General features: G+C 43.9%; 1 protein-coding gene across 1 annotated transcript in view; it reads left to right on the top strand.

Annotated features, from left to right (window-relative positions):
- The window catches only part of LOC140485960 (large ribosomal subunit protein uL18m-like), an 86,731-nt gene that overhangs the window by 31,330 nt on the left and 29,452 nt on the right, over positions 1–25,949 (top strand). The gene's annotated exons all lie outside the window — the stretch shown is intronic.

Here is a 25,949-nt window from a genome sequence, read left to right as displayed (position 1 = left end):
CAATTTAATTTGAGGAATGTCCAATTCAGAATCCTCTGAACTCGTTCTTAACTCTGCGTTGTAACTCGTTTCACATTCCCCTTTTGCTTTCCTTCCTGATCAAAATATCTTTTGAATATATTCACATGACATACTCGACGAGATTTCTTTCTGTCAGGAGTCTTTATCAAATGGGTCACCTCACTCACTCTCATTTTAACGAAATAAGGTCCATTAAACCTTCGTTTAAAAGGTTCACCTACCATTGGAAGTAACTTTATCTCCAATAGCAAAATTGTGAGTTTTTAACTCATTGGCTACTTCCTGTTTCATTGTATGTTGTGATGTTTTTTAAAAGCTATGTAGCCAGCACCCCCACTCCATTTAGTCATTCCATAAAATTTGACACATAGTTCAAACATGTGGTCTCTGAATTCTGGCTTACCAATTTCTCCTTCATCAATTTTAGTGGCCGTCTCACTTCATGCCCAAAAACTAATTCAAATGGATTGAATTTGTTCGATTTACAGATAGTACAAATGGAAATCCTTTACCCTAATCATCTGGGTAGTGTTGACTATAAGCCCTGAACATGGTCTTTGATATCTAATGCCACCTTTCCAGCACTCCCTGTGACTCTGGATGGTATGCATTGGATTTGAATTGTTTTATTCCTAAGCTGTCCATTTCTTGCTTGAATAATTTTGATGTGAAGTTTAACCCTTTATCTGATTGTATCTTTTTGGGTAGCCCATACAGAGTCATAGAGTCATCAAGATGTACAGCATGGAATCAGACCCTTCAGTCCAACTCGTCCATGCCAACCAGATATCCCAATCTAATCTAGTTCCACCTGGGAGCACCTGGCCCATATCCTCCCAACCCTTCCTATTCATATACCCTTCCAGATGCCCTTTAAATGTTATAATTGTATCAGCCGCAATCACTTCCTCTGTCAGCTCATTCCACACACGCACCACCCACTGCATGAAAAAGTTGCCCCTTGAGTCTTATATCTTTCTCCTCTCACCCTAAACTTATGCCCTCTAGATCTGAACTCCCCCACCTCAGGGAAAAGACCTTGTCTATTTACCGTACCCATGCCCCTCATGATTTTACAAACCTCTATATGGTCACCCCTCAGCCTCCGACATTCCAGGGAAAACAGCCCCAGCCTATTCAACTTTGCCCTATACCTTAATCCTCCAACCTTGACAACATCCTTGTAAATCTTTTCTGAGTCCTTTCAAGTTTCACAACATCTTTGAATCACAGAATTGCACGCAATATTCCAAAAGTGGCCTAACCAATGTCCTGTACAGCCTCAACATGACGTCCCAACTCCTGTACTCAATACTCTGACCAATAAAGGAAAGCATACCAAACGCCTTCTTCACTATCCTATCTACCTGCAACTCCAGTTTCAAGAAGCTATGAACCTGCACTCCAAGGTCTCTTTGTTCAGCAACACTCCCTTGGACCTTACCATTAAGTGCAGTAGTCCTGCTGAGATTTGCTTTCCCAAAATGCAGCACCTCTTATTTATCTAAATTAAACTCCATCTGCCACTCCTCAGCCCATTCTTGTGAAAACTTTGAATAACTCTTCTACAATCCTTTTAGCTGTAATATTGCCTCATGGAATGTCTCCAGAAATCTAGTGGACACATCCATCAATGTTACCAAATATTGATTCCCACCTTTTGTTTCAGGTAGGGGTCTTACATAATCAGTCAAGACTCTTGTGGAAAGTTCCTCAAATGCAGGAATGGGTATTAAAGGTATAGATTTTATTATTGCCTGTGTTTTTTTCCAAATACTTGACATGTACGGCACGTCTGGAAAAATTCACCTACATCCTTGTGCAGTCCAGGTCAGTAATAATATATTTGTATTTTAGCACAGGTTGGACTGAAGGGTCTGTTTCCATGCTGTACATCTCTATGACTCTATGACTCTAAATGACCTCCTACTGGTATTTCATGCACCTCCAGTACCACCTCCTTTCTATAACCCACTGTCAATACAACTTGACGAACTTCTGCCCATTTCTCATCCTCCTGAATACGTGATGGTCTCCATTTCCTCATTAAGACATTATTTTTAAGATAGTAGTACACAGGGATACATTCAGTTTCTCTTCTGTGTATGCTTTTCGATACAATTGCTTCAGTTTTTCATCTTCCTGCTGTAACTCATATACCCTTCCAAACAAAGGGTATTGCTCTAAACTAAAGATGTCTGCTTTGTCATCCATCTGCTCCTGTTTTGTTCTCAACCATCTGATCATACCAGCGTGTCTGATAATTTCATTTCCTATTTCTTACTTCTCTTTGATCTCTCCTGTTTGAACTACTGACATTGCGACCTCCTTACCACACAGTCAGGAAGAATCCCAGGGCATGCTTCTTGTAATAGCTCAGTTGCCTGATTGTCCACTGGGCTTATCAACCACAGTAGGCAGCACTCCTACCTGTGAACCAGCTATATCGTTAGCAAGGACAAATTGTATTCCTGGAGCTGAGAGTTTTTCCAGTACTTCGACTGTCACTTCTTCACTTTGCACTCTAACCTCACTTTACATACTTGAGCCCTCTTGTCTCACCGTGAGTTCCACTTACGAGCACATTTTCTGGCACTGGTCCTTCGGAGGTATATATCTCATCATTCAAAATCCTGCTGCTCCCTGAATATGTGAGTAAACTTTACCTTCACAAGTATATGGTTTTAGAAGATCTGGCACTTCCTCCTGAACCAACCTCCGAACAGCTTGTACATTCCGGTCTCCATTGTGCTTTCCTTTACAACTCCAACAAAATTCACTGGCTTATCCTACTTTCCCAGTGCTTTTCTTTACTGACCAACACTGTGAGTTCATGTGGCCTCCTTTATTGCAGTGAAAGCACCAGAGATTTTTAACTTTACTTTCACTGTCACGGTTTTCTTTTTACCCTGTGGTAGGTTATCCTTACAATCTTCACTGAGGTCTACAGTTCCATTGTCATGTGAGGATTTCTCTCTTCCCCAGTTTCTATCCCTCATGGGTTGAAATTGTTGGAAACCAAACTTTGATTTAAGAACCATCTCGCAATCATCAGCCATTTCACCTACTCGTTGTTTTAACTCTCTGTTCTTCCATGAGTTCTCATTATTGCTGGAAGTGCATTTCTGAACTCCTCCAAAATAATCATCCTCGGAAGGATGTCATGGGTATGCTCGATTTTTATTGCCTTCAACCACCTATCAAAGTTGTTTGATCCTTTCAAACTGAAGAGTATGTTTGACCAGGGTCCCTCCTTAGGATTCCTGAAATGTTATCTGTAGTGTTCTGGCACAAGCTCATATGTACTTAAGATGTCTTTCTTCACATCCTCATATTCCCCAGATGCCTCTTGTGATAGTGATTCAAATACCTCACTAGCTCTACCTACCAGCTTTGTTTGGATCAACAAAACCCACATGGTCACTGGCCACTGCATTTGTTTAGCCACTTGCTCAAATGAGGTGAAAAAGGCTTCTACATCTTTCTCATCAAATTTAGACAATGTTTGTATATATTTGAACAGATCCCCACCAGGCCTTTTGTTATGATGGGTTTGGTCATCCTCATTAAGCTTACGTTCTGCATTCACCTCTACCCTTTTAAGCCAACTTTTCTTTGTAAATACCAATTTCTGAAGTTCAAACTCTCTCTCTTTCTCCCTTTCCCCTCTCTTTCATTTTCCTTTTGTTCTGCTCAGGCGATCCATTCTTTTTTTCTTTCCTCTGCTTTTAATTGGAATTCAAACAGTTTCATGTCTTCGTCCTCTTCTTTGTCTTCTAACTGTTGTTGCCTAACTTGCAATTTGAATTTTTCTAACTCCACTGCACTTGTCTCTTTCTTTGATATATCCAAGCAATTGACCAACTCCATTACCATTTCAGCTTTGGTTTTGGGACAAACCCAATCCTAACGTATTTGTTAATTCTAAAAGTATGTCCTTCCTCTGTCTTTCTAAACTTTCTTGGCAAATTTGGGAAACACCTGCAAACCCCAGGACGTCCTTAGCAATGTCAAGAGCCATTTCCAAAGATTCTAATGGCATTTGCAGCACATTTAAATGTTGAGCGATTTTGGTAATAACCAAATCCTTTTTCATAGACGCAGCAATTTCAGCTCCAGCTTGACTGTGATTTCCAGAAGCTTTGCCTTTTTCACCTTCTGGAAAGCCCCAATGTCATTTCTTCCACCCCCAGAACATTCCTAGTGACTGAAAGATCCATTACCACACCAAGCACTGTTTAAACTAACTAAATGTAACATGCGGAACAAAAGACACTAACACTACCACTTGCTGCTTTTGAGTCTAGCAACCCTAGTCCTAAATCGGAACGATAGAATAAATCCTACAAAGGGACTCCAATCTGTAATGGATCAGACCAGACCCCTTCCAAACTTTTTAAGAAGGTAGCCCAGATGGTCACTTGTTTTATGCAGATGTAAGGTAGATATTCCAGGAATTATGTTGCTGGTTCAAACCAATCAGTTTTAAGCAAAACAGAATTAACTTACAGTCTACCAAATGAAACACAAACAAAAGAGTACAGGACACAGAGTGACAACCCATCTGAAAACCCAGTTGACTCTATTGCAAACTAATGATGTTGTTCCAATTTATTTCAACATCCCGTTTAACTCAGCCTTTGAGAGAGAGGATCAGCTAGGAATTATTTGCTGAAGCTTGGAACCTCTCTTAAATGTACCCCCTGTTTCTCTGATGTTTCTTTCTGAAATATGTTCCATGTTAACATTCAAAGAATGTGAGGTGAAGGTGTCTGAAAATCCAATAAATGATCATCATATAAAAATAGATTAAGATGAGCAATTCAGTTGTTATCAGAAGGGGCAGAATAGTGTCAAACTTCAGTGACTGATCCTCTCTGAAAGGGAAGGCGAGTCCCTGACTGGGGTAAGGAATCCCAAGCTCTCAATGTTGCAGTGGTGCAGTGAGTTTGCAAACTGGGTATACCTGACCCCCATGGACTGCAGCAATTCAAGACTGATTTCTGCACCAATATCTGAACAGCAATGGAAGTAGCCAGTGACAGTGACCTCTTTGGGATGAATAAAGACACCTCTGCAATAACAAATAAACACAAAGAAATAATGCCCAGGTTGCTTGTAAATGATTGAGAAGGGTTGTCTGGTAATTTGGAACTTACAGAATATCAGCACTGCAGACAACAGCCAGAGCATTCTCTTGTTTTTTGAAAGCACTTCCTCTCTGATCGACTCAAACATATTTTTGAGTCAGCATTGTGGTCTGAACACATATAGCCATGAATTTTTAACGCATATTTTTACATGAATTTTTAGGGTGGCATGGTGGCACAGTGGTTAGCACTGCTGCCTCACAGCGTCAGAGACCCGGGTTCAATTCCTGCCTCAGGCGATTGAATGTGTTGAGTGTCTGTGTCTGTGTGGGTTTCCTCCGGGTGCACCAAATATGTGCAGATCAGGTGAATTGGCCATGCTAAATTGCCTGTCGTGTTAGGTAAGGGGTAGATGTAGGGGTGGGTTGCGCTTCGGTAGGGTGGTGAGGACTTGTTGGGCTGAAGGGCCTGTTTCCACGCTGTAAGTGATCTAATATATTGCGCCATCCAATATCGCAAATTCTTTCAATTTAAACGACAGATCTATTTAAGTAACAGATGGAAACAATGTTAAATTAGAATTGTTTTCCAGGTTTCGTAAATGTAGGAGAAATGGTGAAGCATGACTCTCAGTCTCAGGCCAGCGAATGAAGGGAAAGAGAGAGCAAGCATCACAAGACACAAAGCATTCATCTCAAACTGTATTGAGGAGCGGGAAGGGGGAGAGGAAAAACGGGAATCCCGGGAGTGTGCAACAGGAGGGAATCAGACAAGGAGCCAGACAGCAAGAGCCCTATTGGCCACAGACAGTGGGAAATAGTGCAGGAGCCTTATTGGTGATGGACAGTGGGAAATAGGGCAGGATTCTTATTGATCACTGACAATAGGAAATAGGGCTGGAGTCTTATTGGTCATGGATAGTGGGAAATAGGCAGAAGTCTTATTGCAGATTCTTGGCATCCTCCATCGCCAGACCATGGCAACACGATGGCTGGAGGAAGAGCGCCTCATCTTCTGCCTAGGAACCCTCCAACTGCAAGGGATGAATGCAGATTTCTCCAGCTTTCTCATTTCCCCTCCCCCCACCTTATCTCAGTCCCAACCCTCAGACTCAGCACCGTCTTCTTGACCTGCAATCTTCTTCCCGACCTCTCTGCCCCACCCCCTCTCCGGCCTATCACCCTCACCTTAACCCCCTTCCACCTATCGCATTCCCAACACCCCTGCCCAAGTCCCTCCTCCCTACCTTTTATCTTAGCATGCTTGGCATACCCTCCTCATTCCTGAAGAAGGGCCTATGCCCGAAACGTTGATTCTCCTGCTCCTTGGATGCTGCCTGACCTGCTGCGCTTTTCCAGCAACACATTTTTAAGCTCTGATCTCCAGCATCTGCAGTCCTCACTTTCTCCTCAATGAAGATTGCAGCGGAGCATGTCAGAATCAGGCCAGACTTGATACCTCCCCTTCCACTCCACGTGTAGGCCCTGGGCCTCCTCCACTACCAAACCCTAACCACCCGACGACTGGAAGGAGAATGCCTCATCTTGGATGGTAGGGACCCTCCAACCACATGGGAGCAATGTGGATTGCGCCAGTTTCCTAATTTCCCCTCTCCCCACCTTATCCCAGATCCAAACTTCCAACTCGGCATTGCCCTCTTGACCTGACTTGTGTTCTGCAACTCGGCGGCCTGTTTCTCCAATGTGGCCTCCTCTATATGATCCTTCCATATCCGCTACAAATTCACCTGCACCTCCGCACACATCATTTACTGCATCCGCTGCACCCGATGTGGCCTCCTCTATACGAGAACACCTCTGGGACACCCGGACCAACCAACCTTACCATCCTGTGGCTCAACACTTCAACTTCCCCTCCCATTCCACCAAGGACATGCAGGTCCTTGGACTCCTCCATCACCAGACCATAGCAACACGACGGCTGGAGGAAGAGTGCCTCATTTTCCACCTAGGAACCCTCCACCCAGAAGGGATGAACTCAGATTTCTCCAGTTTCCTCATTTCCCCTCACCCCACCTTGTCTCAGTCAAATCCCTCGAACTCAGCACCACCTTCCTAACCTGCAATCTTCTTCCTGACCTCTCCGCCACCACCCCCAATCCCGGCCTATCACCCTCACCTTAACCTCCTTCCACCTATCGCATTTCCAACGCCTCTCCCCCAAGTCCCTCCTCCCTACCTTTTATCTTAGCTTGCTTGGCACACTCTCCTCATTCCTGAAGAAGGGCTCATGCCCGAAACGTCGATTCTCCTGCTCCTTGGTTGCTGCCAGACCTGCTGCGCTTTTCCAGCAACACATTTTCAGCTCATCTAGTGATCTCCAGAATAACATGTACAAGTGTTCTGGCAGTTCAGTTCACTCGATGTGACATCAAGAAATGGTTGAAGGCACTGGATAGTGATCAGGCTATGAGCCCTGACTACATTACAGCAATGGGTCGGTGGTGGCATAGTGGCTTAGTGGTTAGCATTGTTGCCTCACAGCACCAGGGACCTGGGTTCAATTCTTGCCTATCTGTGTGGAGTTTGTGTATTCTACCTGTGCCGGCGTAAGTTTCCTCCCACAGTCCAAAGATGTGCCCATCAGGTGAATTGGCCATGTTACCTTGCCCACAGTGTTAGGTATATTAGTCGGGGGTAAATATAGGGTAGGGGAATGGATTTGGGTGGGTTTGATCTTGGGAGGGGCAGTGTGGACTTGTTGGGCTGAAGGACCTGTTTCCACACTGTAGTGAATCTAATCTAATAGTAGTGAAGAGCTGTGCTCCAGAACTTGCAGCTCCAAAGGCTAAACTCATCCAGTGCCATTGCAACACTGTATTAACACAACAAAGTGGAAAACTGTGCATATATGTCCCGAACGCAAAATGCAAGACAAATCTAACCCAGGCAATTACTGCACCATTAGTCTACTCTTGATTATCAGTAAAATGATGGAAAGCACCAGTCAATATTTCCATCAGGCAGCACCTGCTTTTATTGTTCAGTGACACCCAGTTAGAGTTCAGTCAGGGCCAGTCAGCTTCCGATCTCATTGTTTCAAAAATGACAGTGTTCTGTGTGAGACATGGTTTGGAGATGTCGGTGTTGGACTTGGGTGTACAAAGTTAAAAATCACACAACACCAGGTTATAGTCCAACAGTTTTAATTGGACGCACGCTCCTTCCAATTAAAGCTGTTGGACTATAACCTGGTGTTGTATGATTTTTAACTGTTTGAGACAGGCTGTGTGCCAATTCTTGATTACACGTTTGTGCTTCTGTACATGTGAGTGAGTTTGTAAGCATGTGTGCTTTATTGAGTGTGCAACTCCATGCACGTGTTTAGATTAGATTCCCTGCAGTGTGGAAACAGGCGATTTGGCCCAACAAGTCCACACCGACCCTCTGAAGAGTAACCCACCCTCCTCTGACAAACTCACCGAACACTATGGTCAATTTAACACGGCCAATTCACCTGACCGACACATCTTTGGATTGTGGGAGAAAACCAGACAGACACAGGGAGAATGCACAAACACCACACAGACAGTTGCCCAAGCCTGGGATCGAACCTGGAATACTGGTGCTGTGAGGCAGCAGTGTGAACTATTGAGCCACACGCGAGCACATGAGTGCATCTGCATGTGTGAATGCAAGCTTGAATTTGTGTGTATACATGTGCGTTTGCTTGAGCATGAATGAGTACGTGTGAGTGTATTATTGTTTGTGAGTGTCTCAGTGTATGGGTGTGTGTGACAGAGTTTGGGTGTGTGTGATTCTGTGAGTGTGAGGGAGTTTGCATGTCTGTGTCTGTTTACTTGTTTGAGTGTGGAGAAACGGAGTTAACAGTCGGATTTGTTGAAGTATTTGTTGAACGTTTGTTGGGCGGCATGGTGGCACAGTGGTTAGCTCCGCTGCTTCACAGTGCAAAAGACTCCGGTTCAATCCCTGTGTCAGGTGACTCTGTGTGTATCTTTTGCACATTCTCCCTGTGTCTGTGTGGGTTTGGAGCAGTTTCCGCCCACTACCGAAAAAAATGAGCAGGTCAGGTGAATTAGCTGTGCTAAAATGCCCATGGTGAAGGGGTAAATGTAGGGGGGTGGGTCGTGGGTCGTGGGTCGGTGTGGACTTATTGGGCCGAAGGGCCTGTTTCCACACTGCAAGTAATCCAGTTTTTCTACAAATCTGGACGACACAAGTTTCCATACAATTGGGGGATGCTTTATTATCAGACAGACAGTGAGAGATTCTCAGTGACACAAAAGAAGTCGTGCAGCTCCTTGTGGTGGTACTTTGCAACGAATCTCTGCTCCACACATGGAGGCAGGATATTTTATAGGAATAATACAGAGGTCAACAAGTCACATGATTGATTGCTGTTACATTGTTTAAGACAGGTAATTACAATTTTACAATGTCCAGTGATTGCCAATTTCCTGTGATAACTAGCGAATGGTTTCCAGGGACTGGTTATTGTATTCTTCATCAGCATATGTTGATGGGAAGAGATTTAGACAGAAGGATTTTGCTTTGTTCTCATTGTTGGATTCACACACCTATGTTAATAGGTAGGGGAAACATGATAATGGGAACAGGAGGCAGTTAATAAGGTTATGGCCAAGGCTATCAGTCTTATCCAGGGAAGACAAACACCTTTGCCTGAGGCTGGAAGTGAAATCCACATGTATGGCTCCAGAGAATTCGTTCCTCCGGGAGTCAGCCAGCAGTGGAATGCTTAACCCTTGAGTTCCCAGAATGTCAGTAAAAAGAAGTAAAAATGGAACTTCTGCTTTTCTGGCTTTCTAACTTCCTCACATTTGTGACATTTATCACATTTCTCTCACTCAAAAGATGTTGCCAGAAATGATGAGCTTCTGCAGAATATTGTGTATTCTGATTGTTTCTGGTCTCCAACAGGTTTTTTTTGTTTTTCATTCAGTAACAGACCAATTTGTTTATATTTAGTTCCAGTATAGGCTTCAAAAGAAAATCAACAATCGACTTATCAATAAAATGGGCTGGAAGTTAATATGAATTAGGTCGTGATTGTCGTTCTGATGCAAAGTATGTGTTTAGTATCTCCCCATCTCCTGCAGCTCCACACAAAGGCTGCCTTGCTGGTCTTTAAGGGACCCTATTCTCTCCCTAGTTACCCTTTTGTCCTTCATGTATTTGTAGAATCCCTTTTTGATTCTCCTTAACCCTATTTGCCAAAACTATCCCGTGCACCTTTTTGCGCTCCTGATTTCCCTCTTAAGTATACTCCTACTGCCTTTATACCCTTCTAGGGATTCATTGGATTTCTCCTGTCATATGCTTCCTTCTTTTTCTGAACGAAAACCTCAGTCCAGTGTTCCTGACACCTGCCAACCTTGTCTTTCACTCTAACAGGTACACACTGTCTCTGGACTATCATTACCTCATTTTTGAAGTCTTCCCATTTTCCAGCCGTCCCTCTACCAACGAACATCCGCCACCTAATCAACTTTAGAAAGTTCTTGCCTCATACCATCAAAATTGGCCTTCCCCCAATTTAGAATTTTAACTTTCAGATCTGGTCTATCCTTTTCTATCATGACTTTAAGACTGATGAGGAGGTGCCTGTGTTGGACTAGGGTAGACAATGTTTAAAAATCACATAACACCAGGTTATAGTCCAACAAGTTTATTTGGAGGCACTAGCTTTCGGAGCGCCGCTCCATCATCAGGTAGATAGTGGGGCAGGATCATAAGACTTAGAATTTATAGCAAAAGATCATCGTATCATGCAACGGATACGACATATTGAGCAAACCTAGATTGCTGTTAAATTTTTCATCTTGCAGATTTCGGTTCATTCATATGTAAATCCCAGAACTTCATTTAAGTCACATTCCTGAGATGACTAAGGTTTTATTTTAAAAAAGCTGATATCTCAGCTCAGATAATGCATTAAAGGTGTGAGGTTAGAGTCTGTCTGTATTCCAATCTTGAGTCAGACTGGTTCTATTTTCAAAGTTGGAAATTATAAAATGTCAAATGGATTGACTGCCTGCAGTCGGTGTGCTTTTTGAGCAAAAATAGAATGTATTTCTAAATACAATTTTATAAATGCAAATTCACACCAGAGACTTATATGTGTGTGTGCGAGCAGGTGAGGGAAAGAGAGAGAAAGAGAGAGAGACAGAGAGAGAGTGAATGAGACAGAGCGTACGTATGAGAGAGGATCTGTGTGAGTGTGTGTATGTACGTGTGTGTGTGTGCTTGTGTAAGGATTTATAGCGCACTGGGGTCACCTGCAGTGTAACATGAACCCCAGCTCCTAGTTGAGGCCATGCCCATGGGTACCCAACTTGGCTATCAGCCTCAGCTCGTCTGCTCTATGTTGTCGCTGCAAACAGGGAGTCAGAATATTCGGTATGTAATCAAACTGGAAGGTTGTGGCCAGTGATGTCGCAAAGGGATCTGTGGTGGGGCCCTCAATTATTCGCCATTTCATTAACACTTTGGTAATGGTACCAAAAATCAAATATCCAAGGTTGCTGAAGACACAAATTTTGGCAAAATTGGAGCAAGTCTAATCAAATTGCAGCATAATATTAATAGATGAGGTGAATGGCCAAAGCTGAGACTGATTGATTTCAATGCAAAAAAATGTGAAATTACCCATTTGGTTCGAACAAGGATAGATTAGGATTATTTTTAGATGGCAATTTGTTTAATACAGTGAACGTCCAACAAGATTTTGAGGGTCCGGTTCAGAAAATAATCAAGGCAGCTAATGGAATGCTGGCCTTCAAATCTAACAAGCTGGAGTAAGGGGATGCATATGGTATGTAAAATCCTAGTTAGATCCCACTTAGGTACTGTGAGCAGAGCTGGGCATCATACATTAGGAAGACTGTTTTAGCTCTGGTGGGAGCTCAACATAGGTTTACAAAGATGATACCTGGGATTCAGGGGTCCAGATATGCAATCAATTTAATCAAATTAGGCTTTTATTCTCCAGAATTTAGATGGTTCAGGAGTGAGTTAATTGAGCTCTTCAGCAAATTAACAGGGAAAGACAGAGTTGATAGAGATAACTTTTTCCACTGGTTAAAGATTCTAGAAACAGGGGCATAGTGTAAGAATTAGGGCCAGGCCATTCACGAAGGATGGTGGTAAGCACTTAGTCACACAAGACTTCAGGAGAATTGAATTCTCTTCCTCAAATGGGTGGTTGTTTCTCATTCAATTGTTAAATTGAAATCTGAGAGAAACATTTTTAGAAGCAAGGGTATCAAGGAATATAGGCCCAAGGCAGATGGAGTTAGGCCATGGATCTGGCTTTTGAATGGTGGAATATGCTTCAGGGGCAAAACAGTCCGTCCTTGTTCCTCTGTTTCGAAACCAACTTTCCAATGATGCAAATATGAGTCCATCATTACCGTTCACTTTGCTGGGCCTCTTGCTGAGATAGTTGTATCATCGATAGTCACAGGTCAGATGCCGGAAGACTGGAGATTGGCAAACATGGTGTCACTGTTTAAGAAGGGTGGTAAAGACAAGCCAGGGAACTATAGACTGGTGAGCCCGACCTCGGTGGTGGGCACGTTGTCGGAAGGAATCCTGAGGGACAGGATGTACATGTATTTGGAAAGGCAAGGACTGATTAGGGATAGTCAACAAGGCTTTGTGTGGGAGAAATCAAGTCAGGCAAACTTGATTGAGTTTTTTTGAATCAGTAACAAAGTGGAGGAGCCTGTGGTGGACTGGGGAGGACAAAGTTCAAAATCACAAAATACCAGGTTATCGTCCAAGTAGCTTTTGGAGCACTCCTAAAACTAGTGCTTTCAAATAAAGCTGTTGGACTGCAATCTTGTGTTGTGTGATTTTTAACTTTATCCTGGATTAAACTTTCACTCACTGTGTGGTCATTTCTATCATCTCTCAGAGATTTATCGAGTAATTTTCTCATACTGGAATTATAAAAGCAGCTGGTGTCCACTCCTCCTATTTCTGACCTGCACCTAAAACAATAACATTACCGATTCGATATGAGAAATAACGTTGTTTGGATATTTGTGAACTGTCCACCCACATTTCACTTGATATTAGGCTGCAGTTGACAAAAAACAAAATGAGAGTAATGTAAAATGAGTGAAATCCGGAAACATTTCTTTCGAAATAAGATGGAAAACCAAGGAATTCTGCCATGACTTTGGATTATTTGAACCGTGATCGACTTGACTCCTTCATCCTCCTGGGGACATCCTCAACTTCAAAGTTGTGTAAGCACTCCAGAGGTCTGGCAGACTCAATGTGATGTACAGATGGAGGTGTTTCATTCCCACTGAATCGATTGGGTCTTTTGGTTGTGGAGTGGTGTTAAAATGCACAACTTGCGATGGCCGAAATCGAACACGGATCAACTGCTTGAAAAGCAGCTATGCTCACCACTATACCACCATCGCTACAGCCGACAGCACTCTAGAAATCAGCTGATGTGCCATAATAGTTCTTGACTCTAAATTTCGATGTTGTTTTGTTGGAAACTTTGCAGTGAAATATTAGAATTGAGAAGTCATAAAAGACCGAGTTTTACTGAGTGGATCGGTCTTCTGATGTCCCGCCTCACTTTTCAATACACACAAAGCAGCATTTCGGATTTCTCATCATCTGAAATCAATCAATAACAAAAATAGCACGAAAATCCCAGGGCAACCCTGGAACGATCACACAATTAAAACTTGTCAAGTTCTCAGAAAGGTTCACCGGACCGAAACGTGAACACTGATTTCTCTTCATACAGCTTTACCACCGACTTCGGGTTTGGTTTCTGATTTACAGCGTAGTCATAGTCGTCGAGATAGAGATGTACAGCTCGGAAACAGACCCTTTGGTCCAACCTGCCCATGCCGACCAGGTATCCCAACCCAATCTAGTCCCACCTGCCAGCACCCGGCCCATATCCTTCCAAACCCTTCCTATTCATATACCCATCCAAATGCCTCGAAAATGTTGCAATTGTACTAGCCTCCGCCACTTCCTCTGGCAGCTCATTCCACACACGTACCACCCTCTGGATGAAAGCGTTGCCCCATTTGGTCGTTTTTATATCTTTCGCCTCACACAATAAATCTATGCCCTCTAGTTCTGGACTCCCCGACCCCAGGGAAAAGACTTTGTCTATTTATCCTATCCATGCCCCACATAATTCTGCAGTTCTTTCAGTTTCGAAAACTTCTCAAGAGTTTTCTTAGAAAACAAAAACAGCAAAAACAGAGGAACCATTAGACTGAGGCCACGCTGCAGTAATTGTGGAGAGGAGGGAATTCCGGGTAACAGTTCGGGAAGCAGAACCCTCTCGAGGAATATGTATTAATTTGAAGTTCGATCCCGTTGATAGATTTGCAGGTTTCTCTTTTGCTTTGTAAAAGATGGGGAGTTGTCAGTCAGCTGTAAGGGGTTTTCACAGGAGGGCATGATTTAGAGATGCCAGTGTTGGACTGGGGTATAGAAAGTTAAAAATCACACAACACCAGGTTATAGTCCAACAGGTTTAATTGGAAGCACTAGCTTTCGGAGCGCTGCTCCTTCATCAGGTGGTTGTCCGAAATCTAGAGCTTCCAATTAAATCTGTTGGACTATAACCTGGTGTTGTGTGATGTTTAACTTCACAGCAAGGGGTAGTCATGGGCAGCTGTTTAGTGAAGGTCGCTTCCACTGATGTGGGAAGGCAGTACACGCAAAACCCTCCCTGCCCTAGATAGGTAACCTGAACCAAGATGGGCTTTCCAAGGTCAGGGGGTGCAGCGTGCTGAGGCCGCTGTCATCATTTAGTTCCCATGGGTCCCAAGTCCTTGGGATGCCGTGGCGCCTTAATGATGAATGGGATTGTGTGGAACCGAGACAGGGTCGTGGCAGAACAGTGTCGAGAGTGTGCTGCTGGAAACGCACAGCAGGGAAATCGATGTTTCGGGCTCCAGCATCTGCAGACCTCCCTGTCTGCAAGCAGAACAGTGTTATCCGCTCAGGTTTAAGCAGAACGTCCGCAGCTACTCCCGCGGGTTCAATGAAACTCAAAGCGCTATCCGAGAGGGCAAACGTAGGGGGTGGGGTCAGCAAGCACAGAGTAGGGTGATCCCGGTTCGTGAGGGGAAAAAGAAAACGTAGTGCGGTGAAATTGACATAGGAAGTGAAATTGACATTGGACGTGAAATTGACATTGTTAGAGCAACCCAGCGCAGGAAGGAGGTAGAGGGGCATGGAGGGGCGTGGGCCTGATGGAAAGGACGGGGTCAAGGGAGGGCACAGACGGCTGTGTAAGGGCATGAACAAGTGTTACCCTTCATGGTGTAGTGGGGGGAAGAAGGTCGGGTCTGCAGGCAATGATAGTCTCCAGCTGAGAGTCATGAGAACCCGGAATCAGTGTGTGTGTGTGTGGGGGGGGGGACTGTGTGTGTGTGTGTCTTTGTCTGTCTGTGTGTGTGTGTGTGTGTGTGTGTGTGTCTGCGTGTGTGGGTGCATGCGTGTGTGTGTGGCTGCATGTGTGTGTTTGTGGGTGCATGTGTGGGTGTGTGTCTGCATGTGTGGGTGCATGCGTGTGTGTGTGTGGGTGCATGTGTGGGTGTGTCTGGCTGTGTGTGTGTGTGTCTGTGTGTGCGTGCATGTAGGGATATGCGGGTCTGTGAGAGTGTGTGTAGGTGCATGTGTGTGAGTGTACTGGGGTATCAGTTTGTGAGAAGGTGCGTTGGTGGCTGTGAATGTGGAAGTGTTTGAGTGAGTTTATGAGAGAGAGCTTGTGTTTGAGAGAGGGTATGCATGTGTGTGTGGGTCGGTAGGAGTGTGCTTTTGTGTGTGTGCGTGTACTTGTGAGTGTCCGTGAAAAAGTATACAGTGCAGTGTTGTCACGTGTCGTATGACATGAACCAAAGTGCCCAGTTTAGGCCATCCCCATGGGTACCGAACTTGACTATCAGCCTCTGCTTGGCCACTTTGCATTGTTGGCTGTCCCATAGTCTGCCTTGGAGGATTGTCACCCAGGGGTCCGAGACCAAAAGGGACAGAGCGCTGAAGTGCTCTCCGACTGGGAGGCTAGAACCAGTCTGACTCAAGATTGGGACACAGACAGACTTTAACCTCACACCTTTAATGCATTGTCTGAGCTGAGATGGCATCTCTTGTTAGACAACCTGAAGTTATCTCGACAACGTAACTTTAAAAAGGTTCTGAGGTTCTTATATTAAAGAACGGAAACTAGTAAACCCATTATAAAAGATGAAAGGCTTAACCTAAATGTGTTTAATATATCATTTCAGCTGCATGAAACTGTAATCCTTTTGCTATAAATACTGCGTCTTATGGTCCTTCTTATCATCAGGTTGATCTACATCGGATACACTCCATCCATTCTTTATCCTTCAAAGAAAATCAGTCACCTTCATCAGACACTACCTTCCCTTAACAAATCCATGATGACTATCTCGGAAATTGACGTGGAGGAGCCTGTGGTGGACTGGGGAGGACAAAGTTCAAAATCACACAATAACAGGTTATCGTCCAAGTAGCTTTGGGAGCACTCCTAAAACTAGCGCTTCCAAATAAAGCTGTTGGACTGTAATCTGGTGTTGTGTGATTTTTAACTTTATCCTCGATTAAACTTTCACTCGCTGTGTGGTCATTTCTATCATCTCTCAGAGTTTAATCGAATCATTTTCTCATACTGGAAATATAAAATCAGCTGGTGTCCACTCCTCCTATTTCTGACCTGTACCTAAAACAATAACATTACCGATTTGATATGAGAAATAAAGCTGTTTGGATATTTGTGAACTGTCCACCCACATTTCACTTGATATTAGGCTGTAGTTCACAAAAAACAAAATGAGAGTAATGTTGAAATGAGTGAAATCCGGAAACAGTTCTTTCGAAATAAGATGGAAAATCAAGGAATTCTGCCATGACTATAGTTTCTTTGAACCGTGATCGACTTGACTCCTTAATCCTCCTGGGGACATCCTCAACTTCAAAGTTGTGTCTGCACTCCAGAGGTCTGGCAGACTCAATGTGATGTGCAGACGGAGGTGTTTCATTCCCACTGAATCGATCGGCTCTTTTGGTTGTGGAGTGGTGTTAAAACGCACTGCTTGCGATGGCCGGGAATCGAACGCGGTCAACTAATTAGAAGGCAGCTATGCTCACCACTATACCACCATCGCTATAGCCGGAAGCGCTGACGAAATCAGCTGATGTGCCATAATAGTTCTTGACTCTAAATTTCGTTGTTGTTTTGTTGGAAATTTTGCAGTGAAATATTAGAATTGAGAAGTCATCAAAGACCGAGTTTTACTGAGTGGATCGGTCTCCTGATGCCCCGCCTCACTTTTGAATACACACAAAGCAGCATTTCGGATTTCTCATCATCTGAAATCAATCAATAACAAAATTAGTACGAAAATCCCAGGGCAACCCTGGAATGATCACACAATTAAAACTTGTCAAGTTCTCAGAAAGGTTCACCGGACCGAAACGTGAACTCTGATTTCTCTTCATACAGCTTTACCACCGACTTCGGGTTTGGTTTCTGATTTACAGCGTAGACATAGTCATCGAGATAGAGATGTACAGCTCGGAAACAGACCCTTCGGTCCAACCTGCCCATGCCGACCAGATATCCCAACTCAATCTCGTCCCACCTGACAGCGCCCGGCCCATATCCTTCCAAACCCTTCCTATTCATATACCCATCCAAATGCCTCGAAAATGTTGCAATTGTACCACCCTCCGCCACTTCCTCTGGCAGCTTATTCCACACACGTACCACCCTCTGGATGAAAGCATTGCCCCTTTGGTCGCTTTTATATCTTTCACCTCTCACACTAAACCTATGCCCTCTAGTTCTGGACTCCCCGACCCCAGGGAAAAGACTTTGTCTATTTATCCTATCCATGCCCCACATAATTCTGCAGTTCTTTCAGTTTCTAAAACTTCTCAAGAGTTTTCTTAGAAAACAAAAACGGCAAAAACAGAGGATCCATGAGACTGAGGCCACGCTGCAGTAATTGTTGAGCGGCGGGAATTCCGGGTGATAGTTCGGGAAGCAGAACCCTCTCGAGGAATATGTATTAATTTGAAGTTCGATCCCGTTGATAGATTTGCAGGTTTCTCTTTTACTTTGTCGAAGAGGGGGAGGTGTCAGTCAGCAGTAAGGGGTTTTCACAGGAGGGCATGATTTGGAGATGTCAGTGTTGGACTGGGGTATAGAAAGTTAAAAATCACACAACACCAGGTTATAGCCCAACAGGTTTAATTGGAAGCACTAGCTTTCGGAGCGCTGCTCCTTCATCAGGTGGTTGTCCGAAATCTCGAGCTTCCAATTAAATCTGTTGGACTATAACCTGGTGTTGCGTGATGTTTAACTTCACAGCAGGGAGTAGTCATGGGCAGCTGTTTAGTGAAGGTCGCTTCCACTGATGTGGGAAGGAAGTGCACGCAAAGCCCTCCCTGCCCTAGATAGGTAACCTGAAACAAGATGATCTCCAGCATCTGCAGACCTCCCTGTCTCCGAGCAGAACAGTGTTATCCGCTCAGGTTTAAGCAGAACGTCCGCAGCTACTCCCGCAGGTCCAACGAAACACAAAGCGCTATCCGGGAGGGCAAACGTAGGGGGTGGGGTCAGCAAGCACAGAGTAGGGTGATCCCGGTTCGTGAGGGGAAAAAGAAAACGTAGTGCGGCGAAATTGACATAGGGAGTGAAATTGACATTGTCAGAGCAACCCAGCGCAGGAAGGAGGTAGAGCGTCATGGAGGGGCGGTGGGCAAGATGGAAAGGACGGGGTCAAGGGAGGGCACAGACGGCTGTGTAAGGGCATGAACAAGTGTTACCCTTCATGGTGTAGTGGGGGGATGAAGGTCGGGTCTGCAGGCACTGATAGTCTCCAGCTGAGAGTCATGAGAACCCGGAAGCAGTGTGTGTGTGTGTGTGTGTGTGTGTGTGTGTGTGTCTGCGTGTGTGGGTGCATGCGTGTGTGTGTGTGTCTGCATGTGTGTGTGTGTGGGTGCATGTGTGGGTGTGTGTGTGCCTGCGTGTGTGGGTGCATGCGTGTGTGTGTGTGGGTGCATGTGTGGGTGTGTGTGGCTGTGTGTGTGTCTGTGTGTGTGTGCGTGTAGGATATGCGGGTATGTGAGAGTGTGTGTAGGTGCATGTGTGTGAGTGTACTGGGGTATCAGTTTGTGAGAAGGTGCGTGAGTGGCTGTGAATGTGGAAGTGTTTGAGTGAGTTTATGAGAGAGAGCTTGTGTTTGAGAGAGGGTATGCATGTGTGTGTGGGTCGGTAGGAGTGTGCTTTTTTGTATGTGCGTGTACTTGTGAGTGTCGGTGAAATAGTATACAGTGCAGTGTTGTCACGTGTCGTATGACATGAACCAAAGTGCCCAGTTTAGGCCATCCCCATGGGTACCGAACTTGACTATCAGCCTCTGCTTGGCCACTTTGCATTGTTGGCTGTCCCATAGTCTGCCTTGGAGGATTGTCACCCAGGGGTCCGAGACCGAAAGGCACAGAGCGCTGAAGTGCTCTCCGACTGGGAGGCTAGAACCAGTCTGACTCAAGATTGGGACACAGACAGACTTTAACCTCACACCTTTAATGCATTGTCTGAGCTGAGATGGCATCTCTTGTTAGACAACCTGAAGTTATCTCGACAACGTAACTTTAAAAAGGTTCTGAGGTTCTTATATTAAAGAACGGAAACTAGTAAACCCATTATAAAAGATGAAAGGCTTAACCTAAATGTGTTTAATATATCATTTCAGCTGCATGAAACTGTAATCCTTTTGCTATAAATACTGCGTCTTATGGTCCTTCTTATCATCAGGTTGATCTACATTGGATACACTCCATCCATTCTTTATCCTTCAAAGAAAATCAGTCACCTTCATCAGACACTACCTTCCCTTAACAAATCCATGATGACTATATCGGATGATGACGTGGAGGAGCCTGTGGTGGACTGGGGAGGACAAAGTTCAAAATCACACAATAACAGGTTATCGTCCACCGAACTTTCGGAGCACTCCTAAAACTAGTGCTTCCAAATAAAGCTGTTGGACTGTAATCTGGTGTTGTGTGATTTTTAACTTTATCCCTCTGGATTCCCTCCAACAACTTGCCCACCAGCGAGGTCAGGCTCACCGGTCTATAGTTCCCTGGCTTGTCTTTACCACCCTTCTTAAACAGTGGCACCACGTTTGCCAATCTCCAGTCTTCCGGCAGCTTACCTGTGACTATCGATGATACAACTATCTCAGCAAGAGGCCCAGCAATCACTTCTCTAGCTTCCCACAGAGTTCTCGGGTACACCTGATCAGGTCCTCGGGATTTATCCACCTTTAACCATTTGAAGACATCCAGCACTTCCTCCTCTGTAATCTCGACATTTTGCAAGATGTCACCATCTATTTCCCTACAGACTATGTTTTTTTTTATGTTATTAAACAATACGCAGTTTGCAAAAGAATTAACATTAACAGCTGTACACAGAGAAACAGCAATTTTATGAGGGAAAGGAGTGGCAAAGCCAGGCCCCAACCCTACCAGTTCAACCAGTTTTCAGGGAAATGAGGACAAACCTCAAATCCCACTTTAAATCGTTACAAAACACGACCAATAATATTTGTACAAATAAGACAGTCCAATTACATTTTTAAAAATGTATACAATATAGACCACAAGCCACCCACCAGTCCCTCCCACCTTCCAGCCACTCGAAGGCAACCTGCCCCTACACCCCTTCTAGCTCTCGGCCTCCCTCATGCCCCTTCCAGCCCTCAGTCCACCCTGACACACCTTCCGGCCTCCTCTTGGACAGCCCACCCTGGTTTGTTCCCCTTGTATCGAACGGTTCAAGTTAGAAATAATGAGTGGAGACCAACTGCTATTATATTTCCTGTGGTGAGAAAATGATTGGAAAATCTCTGAGCTACAATAGAAATGATCAAATAGAGTGTGAAATTTTAATCCAGGAGAGTCAGCATGGACTCATTAAGAGAAGATCGTGACTGATGAACTTATCTGATTATCTTCGAAGGAACAAGATTATTAATTGAGATAGCATTTGTGATGTAGGTCAAACCGATCACAGGAATAGTGGTATATGTTCTTGGCTGAAATAGCTCAGTTGTGAGAACGTTAGCCTGAAGATCTGACCTGGAGTTGGACAAGAGTTGATTTGGTTTTTACTGACACAATGACAATGCTTCTTTCTTTGCTGTAAACTGTCTCTAGTTTCATGACCCCATGTAACAGTGTGGTAGCAAGGTAAAGTAACAGGTTAGATTGTTAATGACACCAAAGTGAACGGTAATGATGGACTCATATTTGCATGATTGGAAAGTTGGTTTCGAAACAGAGGAACAAGGACGGGCTGTTTTGCCCCTGGAGCATATTCCACCATTCAAAAGCCAGATCCATGGCCTAACTCCATATGCCTTGGGCATATATTCCTTGAAACCCTTCCTTCTAAAAATGTTTATCTCAGATTTCAATTTAACAATTGAATGAGGAACAACCACCCATTTGAGGAAGAGAATTCAATTCTCCTGAAGTCTTGTGTGACTAAGTGCTTACCACCGTCCCTCGTGAATGGCCTGGCCCTAATTCTTACACTATGCCCCTGTTTCTAGAATCTTTATCCAGTGGAAAATGTTATCTCTATCAACTCTGTCTTTTCCTGTTAATTTGCTGAAGAGCTCAATAAACTCATTCCTGAACCATCTAAATTCTGGAGAATAAAAGCCTAATTTGATTAAATTGATTGCATATCTGGACTCCTGAATCCCAGGTATCATCCTTGTAAACCTATGTTGAACTCCCACCAGAGCTAAAACAGTCTTCCTAATATATGATGCCCAGCTCTGCTCACAGTACTCTAAGTGGGATCTAACTAGGATTTTCCATACCATATGCATCCCCTTACTCCAGCTTTTTAGATTTGAAGTCCACATTCCATTAGCTGCCTGAATTATTTTCTGAAACTGAACTTCAAAATCTTGTTGGACGTTCACTGCATTTAACAAATTGTCTTCTAAAAATAATCCTAATCTATCCTTGTTCGAACCAAATGGGTAATTTCTCATTTCTTTGCATTGAAATCAATCAGTCTCAGCTTTGCCCATTCACCTCATCTATTAATATTATGCTGCAATTTGATTACACTTGCTCCAATTTTGCCCAATTTTGTGTCTTCAGCAACCTTGGATATTTGATTTTTGGTACCATTACCAAAGTGTTCATGAAATGGCGAATAATTGAGGGCCCCACCACAGATCCCTTTGCGACATCACGAGCCACCTTCCAGTTTGATTACTTACCAAATATTCTGACTCCCTGTTTGCTGCGACAACTTAGAGCAGACGAGCTGAGGCTGATAGCCAAGTTGGGTACCCATGGGGATGACCTCAACTAGGACCTGGGGTTCACGTCAAACTGCAGGTGACCCCAGTGCGCTATAAACTCTTACACAAGCACACACACACACACACACACTTACATACACACACTCACACAGATCCTCTCTCATACATACGCTCTGTCTCATTCACTCTCTCTCTGTCTCTCTCTCTTTCTCTCTCTTTCCCTCACCTGCTCGCACACACACATATAAGTCTCTGGTGTGAATTTGCATTTGTAAAATTGTATTTGGAAATACATTCTATTTTTGCTCAAAAAGCACACAGTCTGCAGGCAGTCAATCCATCTGACATTTTATAAATTCCAACTTTGAAAATAGAACCAGTCTGACTCAAGATTGGGATACAGTCAGGCTCTAACCTCAACCTTTAATGCATTATCTGAGCTGAGATATCAGCTTTTTTAAAATAAAACCTTAGTCATCTCAGGAATGTGACTTAAATGAAGTTCTGGGATTTACAAATTAATGAACAGAAATCTGCCAGATGAAAAATTTAACAGCAATCTAGGTTTGCTCAATATGTCGTATCAGTTGCATGATATGATGATCTTTTGCTATAAATTCTAAGTCTTATGATCCTGCCCCACTATCTACCTGATGATGGAGCGGTGCTCCGAAAGCTAGTGCCTCCAAATAAACTTGTTGGACTATAACCTGGTGTTATGTGATTTTTAAACATTGTCTACCCTAGTCCAACACAGGCACCTCCTCATCAGTCTTAAAGTCATTATAGAAAAGGATAGACCAGATCTGAAAGTTAAAATTCTAAATTGGAGGAAGGCCAATTTTGATGGCATGAGGCAAGAACTTTCAAAAGTTGATTAGGGGGTGGATGTTCGTTGGTAGAGGGACGGCTGGAAAATGGGAAGCCTTCAAAAATGAGATAATGGTAGTCCAGAGACAGTATGTACCTGTTAGAGTGAAAGGCAAGTTTGGCAGGTGTCAGGAACACTGGACTGAGGTTTTCGTTCAGAAAAAGAAGGAAGCATATGACAGGAGAAATCCCATAAATCCCTAGAAGTGTATAAAGGCAGTAGGAGTATACTTAAGAGGGAAATCAGGAGGGCAAAAAGGGGACACAGGATAGTTTTGGCAAATAGGGTTAAGGAGAATCCAAAGGGATTCTACAAATACATTAAGGACAAAAGGGTAACTGGGGAGAGAATAGGGTCCCTTAAAGATCAGCAATGCGGCCTTTGTGTGGAGCTGCAGGAGATGGGGAGATACTAAACACATACTTTGCATCAGAATGACAATCATGACCTAATTCATATTAACTTTCAGCCCATTTTATTGATAAGTCGATTGTTGATTTTCTTTTGAAACCTGTGCTGGAACTAAATGTAAACAAATTGGTCTGTCACAGAATGAAAACAAAAATAAACCTGTTTGAGACCAGAACCAATCAGGATACACAATATTCTGCAGAAACCCATCATTTCTGGCAACATCTTTTGAGTGAGAGAAATGTGATAAATGTCACAAATGTGAGGAAGTTAGAAAGCCAGAAAAGAAGGAGTTCCATTTTTACTTCTTTTTCCTGACATTCTGGGAACTCAAGGGTTAAGCATTCCACTGCTGGCTGACTCCCGGAGAACCGAATCCTCTGGAGCCATACATGTGGATTTCACTTCCAGCCTCAGGCAAAGGTGTTTGTCTTCCCTGGATAAGACTGATAGCCTTGGCCATAACCTTCTTAGCTGCCTCCTGTTCACATTATCATGTTTCCCCTACCTATTAACATAGGTGTGTGAATCCAACAATGAGAACAAAGCAAAATCCTTCTGTCTAAATCTCTACCCATCAACATATGCTGATGAAGAATACAATAACTAGTCCCTGTAAACCATTCGCTAGTTATCACAAGAAATTTGCAATCACTGGACATTGTAAAATTGTAATTACCTGTCTTAAACAATGTAACGGCAATTAACCATGTGACTTGTCGACCTCTGTATTATTCCTATAATATATCCTGCCTCCGTGTGTGGAGCAGAGATTCGTTGCAAAGTACCACCACAAGTAGCTACACGACTTCTTTTGTGTCACTGAGAATCTCTCACTGTCTGTCTGATAATAAAGCATCTCCCTTTGTATGGAAACTTGTGTCGTCCGGATTTGTAGAAAAACTGGATTACTTGCAGTTTAGAAACAGGCCCTTCGGCCCAATAAGTCCACACCGACCTGCGAGCCACCCCCATATATTTAGACCTTCACCATGGGCAATTTAGCACAGCTAATTCACCTGACCTGCACATTTTTTTAGCTCGTGGGAGGAAACTGCTACAAACCCACACAGACACAGTGAGAATGTGCAAAAGCCACACACAGAGTCACCTGACACAGGGATTGAACCTGTGTTTCGAGCAATGTAAAACAGCAGTGCTAACCACTGTGCCACCATACCACCCAACAGAGCTCCAACAAATACTTCAACAAATCCGACGATTAACTCCGTTTCTCCACACTCAAACAAGTAAACAGACACAGACATGCAAACTCCCTCACAATCACAGAGTCACACACACCCAAACTCTGTCACACACTCAGACACTCACAGACAATAATACACTCGCATGTACTCATTCATGCTCAAGCAAACACACACGTATACACACAAATTCAGGTTTGCATTCACACATACAGACGCATTCATGTGCTCACATGTGGCTCAGTGGTTGACATTGCTGCCTCACAGCACCAGCGTACCAGGTTCGATCCCAGCCTTGGGCAACTGTCTGTGTGGAGTTTGCACATTCTCCCTGTGTCTGTGCGGGTTTGCCCCGGTTTTCTCCCACAATCCAAAGATATGTCGGTGAGGTGAATTGGCCATGCTAAATTGACCAGAATGTTAGGTGAGTTTGTCAGTGGAGGGTGGGTTACTCTTCAGAGGGTCGGTGTGGACTTGTTGGGCCAAATCGCCTGTTTCCACACTGCAGGGAATCTAATCTAAACACGTGCATGGAGTTGCACAATCAAAAAAGCACGCATGCTTACAAACTCACTCACATGTACAGTAGCACAAACGCATAATCAAGAATTGGCACACAGCCTGTCTCACACAGTTAAAAATCACACAACACCAGGTTATAGTCCAACAGCTTTAATTGGAAGGAGAGTGCTTCCAATTAAACCTGTTGGACTATAACCTGGTGTTGTGTGATTTTTAACTTTGTACACCCCAGTCCAACACCGACATCTCCAAACCATGTCTCACACAGAACACTGTCATTTTTGAAACAATGAGATCGGAAGCTGAGTGGCCCTGACTGAACTCTAACTGGGTGTCACTGAACAATAAAAGCAGGTGCTGCTTGATGGAAATATTGACTGGTGCTTTCCATCATTTTACTGATAATCAAGAGTAGACTAATGGTGCAGTAATTGCCTGGGTTAGATTTG

The sequence above is a fragment of the Chiloscyllium punctatum genome, chromosome 15, assembly GCF_047496795.1.
Source record: "Chiloscyllium punctatum isolate Juve2018m chromosome 15, sChiPun1.3, whole genome shotgun sequence".
Lineage (NCBI taxonomy): Eukaryota > Metazoa > Chordata > Chondrichthyes > Orectolobiformes > Hemiscylliidae > Chiloscyllium > Chiloscyllium punctatum.
The sequence above is the reverse complement of the archived record's forward strand: the minus strand, read 5'-3'. Positions and strand labels throughout refer to the sequence as shown.